The sequence below is a fragment of the Sus scrofa genome, chromosome 2, assembly GCF_054392235.1.
Source record: "Sus scrofa isolate SSC_HxYL_T2T_F1_AM1 chromosome 2, Sscrofa_HxYL_maternal_Yorkshire_Landrace_v2.0, whole genome shotgun sequence".
Taxonomy (NCBI): Eukaryota; Metazoa; Chordata; class Mammalia; order Artiodactyla; family Suidae; genus Sus; species Sus scrofa.
The window spans coordinates 140,566,272-140,571,981 of NC_139384.1; the positions used below are offsets into that span (position 1 = coordinate 140,566,272).

General features: G+C 43.4%; 1 protein-coding gene across 1 annotated transcript in view; it reads left to right on the forward strand.

The window, feature by feature from the left end:
* Positions 1–802: 802 nt before the first annotated feature.
* The window catches only part of LOC146405728 (uncharacterized), a 28,925-nt gene continuing 24,017 nt past the window's right edge, over positions 803–5,710 (forward strand). Inside the window, exon 1 of the mRNA XM_085014479.1 lies at positions 803–891. The gene's annotated coding sequence lies outside the window, so the exon portion shown is untranslated. The remainder of the gene's footprint in view (positions 892–5,710) is intronic.

Below are 5,710 nucleotides of genomic sequence, written 5' to 3' on the forward strand. Positions count from 1 at the left end.
ATGACCCAGCAACCCCACTCTTGGGCATATATCTGGACAAAACTCGCCTTAAAAAGACACATGCACCCGCATGTTCATTGCAGCACTATTCACAATAGCCATGACAGGGAAACAACCCAAATGTCCATTGACAGATGATTGGATTAGGAAGATGTGCTGTATATACACAATGGAATACTACTCAGCCATAAAAAAGAACAACATAATGCCACTTGCAGCAACATGGATGGAACTAGAGACTCTCATCCTGAGTGAAGTAAGTCAGAAAGAGAAAGACAAATACCGTATGATATCACTTATATCTGGAATCTAATACATGGCACAAATGAACCTTTCCACAGAAAAGAAAATCATGGGCTTGAAGAATAGACTTGTGGTTGCCAAGGGGGAGGGGGAGGGGTGGGGTGGATTGGGAGCTTGGGGTTAATGGATGCAAACTATTGCCTTTGGAATGGATTAGCAATGAGATCCTGCTTTGTAGCCCTGGGAACTATGTCTAGGCACTTATGATGGAACATGATAATGTGCAAAAATACACTTGATTTTAGCCAAAAGGCCGAGAAGCGATGTGTGCAAAAATAGAATGTATACCTGTATGTGTAACTGGGTCACCATGCTGTACAATCGAAAAAAAAATTGTATTGGGGAAATACCTATTAAAAAATAATAATAAACAAATGGAAAAGAAAAAAAACCTATTGAGCCACAAAATGTTTGGGAAAATGAAGTGTGTCAGGCAGTAAATTAATATAAATATATTATTTTTCTGAATTAAAAAAAAAATCCTCCTTTGGAGTTTCAGAATAGAGAAGCTGAGGGACTAGGATCACCACATTGCTCAACAGAACGAGGGGCATGAGCAAGCTGCAGTTATGAGAGAGCAGAGACTGAGTAAAGGGGGGGCGGGTGACGGGAAGAGAACAGAGGAAGAAAGAAGCTGAGGCACTGTGCGCAGGCTACTGCCTCAGTTTCTGGGGTTCTTTTTCTTTTTTTTGAAATTTACCATTTCTGTTTAATTGAATTTTTAAAACTTTGTATTAATCCAATGGCCGATTTTATTTTTCCAGCTTCATGGAGCTATTATTGACATATAGCACTGTTAAAGGTGTATAGCATAATAATTTGATTACACAATCATAAAGGGATTACCATAAGTTTCATGACTATCCATCATCTCATATAATACAAAATTAAAGAAATAGACCAAAAAAGCGTTTTTCTTGTGCCGAGAACTCTTAGGATTTACTCTCAACAACTTCCATATGTGACATATGGCAGTGCTCATTATAATTGTCGTGTGGTACGTTCCATCCCTTCTATGGTTCTTTAAGAGCACTTCCTGAGCCCCCACCCTCCTGTGATTCCTATTGTCAGACTTCCATGAGTCGAGGTGTTATTATAAGTCAACACACAAAACAACCCTAGTTTGATTGAACCCTTGCTTCCTTCGTATATTGGCCAAAGGGTTGTGTGTTCCAGAAAGTCTTACAGTGTTATGATGAGACATCTGGAAGAAAGAAACACGCAGACCAAACTCAATGTTAATTTGACTTTTCTTTTTTTTAAAGCATTAGCTTAGGGGAAAAAAAAGAGAGGTTATATCACTATTTCCTTTGGGAGTGGGAGAATATTATGAGCTTCTTATGTCAAAATCAGTCTTTATTTAAAACTAAATTGATCCCTAAATGTAATTTTAGACAGGAAAACTAATTGCTGCCACAAATATAGGAAAATGACTATAATAAGTGATATAACATTGTCTGATGCTTATCAACAGTGCGATAATCAAACCACCTTTTTAGATGACATGTTTCTAAATAGCTGCCTTGCGATTTGCCAGCTGTTGGAGCCAGAGGGATTACTGAGACGCTCCAGGATTGTTGGTCACATGACCATGTTCCTTTCTCAAATAAGAATAGTTAAATTCATCGAAGATCTATAGGTAGAAAACAATACTAGGCACATGGAATCAATGTTCTGAATATGGGGTAAAATTAGGCAGCATTTTTATTTATATCTTCCACTATCCCTAGAAAATGTACTCACTGGGTGGTCGCTCACTCTGTTTAGGATAAAATAAAAACTAGATAGGATCAGAACCATTTTGAGCGTTCTCAGGCAGCAGAAAGTCCGTGGTCACTCTAAATTGTGTTGAGTGTCTATTTCTGTGTTACGCAACTTGGAACGTGATTTAAAACTGTCATTCCCTTATCCCAGTGCGAAGCCATATGCAGGGGCAGCTGTGGAAGGGGAAGTTCTTTCTCTCTTGCTCCTGCCGGCTTCTGATCCTTCTGGGGCTAGAGTGGGACAGGGTGGGAGGCGTGGGGAGGAGCAGGAGTGTGGGCTTTTGAATGGTGACATTGCAGGATAGCCTCCAGCTTTCCGGGCCTGGCAGACATTGAGAGCAGACCACGTTTCACAGGTTCTTAGGAGACTGGGCTCCTAGCTAGTGACGTCTTGCCTGCCATTCCCTTGAGTCAGGCATGTGTGCTCTCCACTTGAGCAGGCGTTTGCTTCCTCGGCCCAGAGGAACCAGCCTTCTCCCTCTGCTTCACCTCTTCCGAGGCCGGCCTGCACCCAAGACTCCCCCCCAGGCAGCGCTCTTGCAGGCTTGGCAGCTATCTGATCCAAGTAGCGCCATGCACACACCCTCGCCCACACGGACACACACGCCCACACACCCCCTTTTCCTTGGACAGACACAAGGCAGCAGCCACTCTCCTTCACTCTGCCCCCGACGTAGCTGTGAGCTTGTCTTTCACTTGATTTCCCAGGAGGGAGCCAGACCACTGAGTTCTTCCCACCCAGAGACGTACGTGAGGCTTTCTGATGAGTCCCACTCATGTCCTTTTTTCTTGACATTACTTGACCCTAACATTTTACTTTGGTAGGAAGCGAGTGCATATCTTTCTTTAAAAACATGCGCCAAACTTCCTCTCCCGAGTCTGTAACAGTCCTTATGTGATCGGAGGTTTCCTTTGGATGTAGCACCTAGTGTGTCTTGGTGCTTCAGCCAACACTTGACTTTTAACGTCCTAAAAGTATATGGTGGATTTTTGTTTGCTAGCATAAGAACTGTGTTGCTTGGATGAAGTCCCTGTACATCCTGTACACCCCTGACCATGTGGTTATACTCTGGCAAGAAATGCTCCAAAGGAGCAAAGCTCCGGGGTCTCTGGCCAGCCCTGATGTTGAAGGGAACCAGTGGATTCTCTCCCTCTTTGCTCAGCCGACCCTGAAACTCTTGGATCAGACCTTGAAACTAGGACATGGATCATGTAGCTTTCAAGCTGCCTGGAGCAGGAAGGAAGGAAGGCAGGGTGCCCAGACACACGAGAGGGCGATGCTGTCTGTGGCACCCTCGCCCCTGGTTGCATTGAAGACGTGGGGGCTACTAGGGGGACATCTGAGCTTAGCACGCTTGAGGACTAGTGGACTGAGAAGGACTGGAGTAGAGAGGCCAGATACTCTAAGGAATCGGGAGCCAGAAGGGCTGCCTCTGGATGAGGGTGGGAAGTAAGGGAGGATGTGGCTGCAGGGAAAATCATGTTACCTCAGGTCCTTCACAGAGGGGATCCCAGTCTATGCTGTCAGTCTCCTGTCCTGCCCTCTCCTCCCTGTCACTGCAGCCACACAGGACCACCCACCATTTTCTCAATGCCCTTCCACACGCTTTAATTCTTCACATAACTTAAGTCGAACTTTCTGTGAAGCTTCCTGCCACTTTCCCCCTCTGGCTTCTGAACCACTTTGTACATGTCTCAGCTCCAGCTCGTGTAGCGGCGCATTCGGGTACTTTATCAACTTGCCTCTCCCTGTTCCCTAGATAGCGAGTGTCTCTAACACAAGGACTGTGCCTTATTCATTTTTGTGCTTTCACCACCTATCATTGTGCTTCAGTGGAAGGACTTCTGTTAGCTTCTATTGCTGCGTAACAAATCACCACAAACTGAGCAGCTTGAAACAACACACATTTATTATCTCACAGTGTCTTTAGATCAGAGGTCTAGGCATGGTGTGGCTGGATTCTCTGATCCAAGTCTCACTGAGCTGAACCCAAGGTGTAAACCAGGACTGTGGTTCTCACCTGGGGCTCAGAACCTCTTCTCGGCATGCTGATTGTTGACAGGATTCATCTTCTTGAAGGTATAGGACCAGTGTCCCCATGGCCCTGCTAGCTGTTGTCCGGGAACTACTCTCAGCTCCTAGAGGTTGCCTGGTTTCTTGCCTTGTTGGCAGTTCACAACAGTGATGTTTGCTTCCTTCTAGGCTGTTGAAACACATCTCTTTGATTTCTTCTGCAGCCACAAAGCACTCTCTGCTTTTAAAGGGTTCTTCTGATGAGATCATGCCCACTCTTTCTCCTTTTGCCCTATAATGTAACATACTCACAGTAGGAAAATTCCATCATATCCATAAGTTCCACCCATATTCAGTAGAAGGGTGAAGGTTCATTGAGATCATCCTAAAATTTTGCTTACCACAGGGTTCAATGCATATTGATAAAATCAAATAAGATGTGTTCTAAAAATCTGTAAATTAGAAACACTTGTTTTCAACTGTAAGACCCCCCCCCCATTGTTATTTTGGAAGGCTTTTAAAGTTGTTTCTTTTTTTTTTTTTTGTCTTTTTGCCATTTCTTGGGCTGCTCCCGCGGCATATGGAGGTTCCCAGGCTAGGGGTCGAATCGGAGCTGTAGCCACCGGCCTACGCCAGAGCCACAGCAACGCAGGATCCGAGCCGCGTCTGCAACCTACACCACAGCTTACGGCAATGCCGGATTGTTAACCCACTGAGCAAGGGCAGGGACCGAACCCGCAACCTCATGGTTCCTAGTTGGATTCGTTAACCGCTGCGCCACGACGGGAACTCCTAAAGTTGTTTCTTAATTTGTATTGGACTCAAAATGGTTAAGGATGCTCTGTGTGAGATAACCCAAGGCCCCCGCAGTGAGCCCATGTAGGACTAGAAATTTGGGGTGGGTGACAAGACCTGGTCTGCCAGCTGACTGGCTGTGTGATCTTAGGCTAACTTCCTGAACTTCTCTGAGGCTCAGAGTCCTCTTCAAGTATAAAATGAGGCCGGTGGGACTAAGCATGAATAAGGTTGGCCAGGTATAAAATTCTTTAATTTCTAAGACTTACCTCATACTGATAAAATAACGATCTAGCCAAGTGACTCACAATATCCAAAGTCACTGAAATAGTTCACAAAAGAATTTCATTATAGATGAAACTGCAATCGTGTGGTTTTAAGAGAAAAGGGCAGTTTTGTTTTTAAATGAATATATTGTCTGTTGGCTGAACTCGACTAAATAAGAGTACACAACTACATTTTTAATGCTTTATATAAAATGGTGAAGACTATTTTGTCTTTAGATGACATATCTATTCAGTTATGGTCAGACATAATTTTCCCTAAGATATTAAAACTTGATAGAACCAATCTCTTTAAATAGGCTGATTAACTTAATTGATGATAACCGAAAAACTATCAAAGGCAGAACTCAAATATTATGAATCAATTCACTGATTACATGTAAAGTGTGTTGAGATTCTTATATACCTTTTTGGGGTTTAAGTCTTTTGTTTTTCTCAAACGAAGCATCTTTGGCTAAGATAATTATTCTCTTCTATCCAAAAAAAAAAAAAAGAACTCTAATTTTAAACAGGTATTATTAAATTCCTCTGAAATAGACTTCATGCAGATG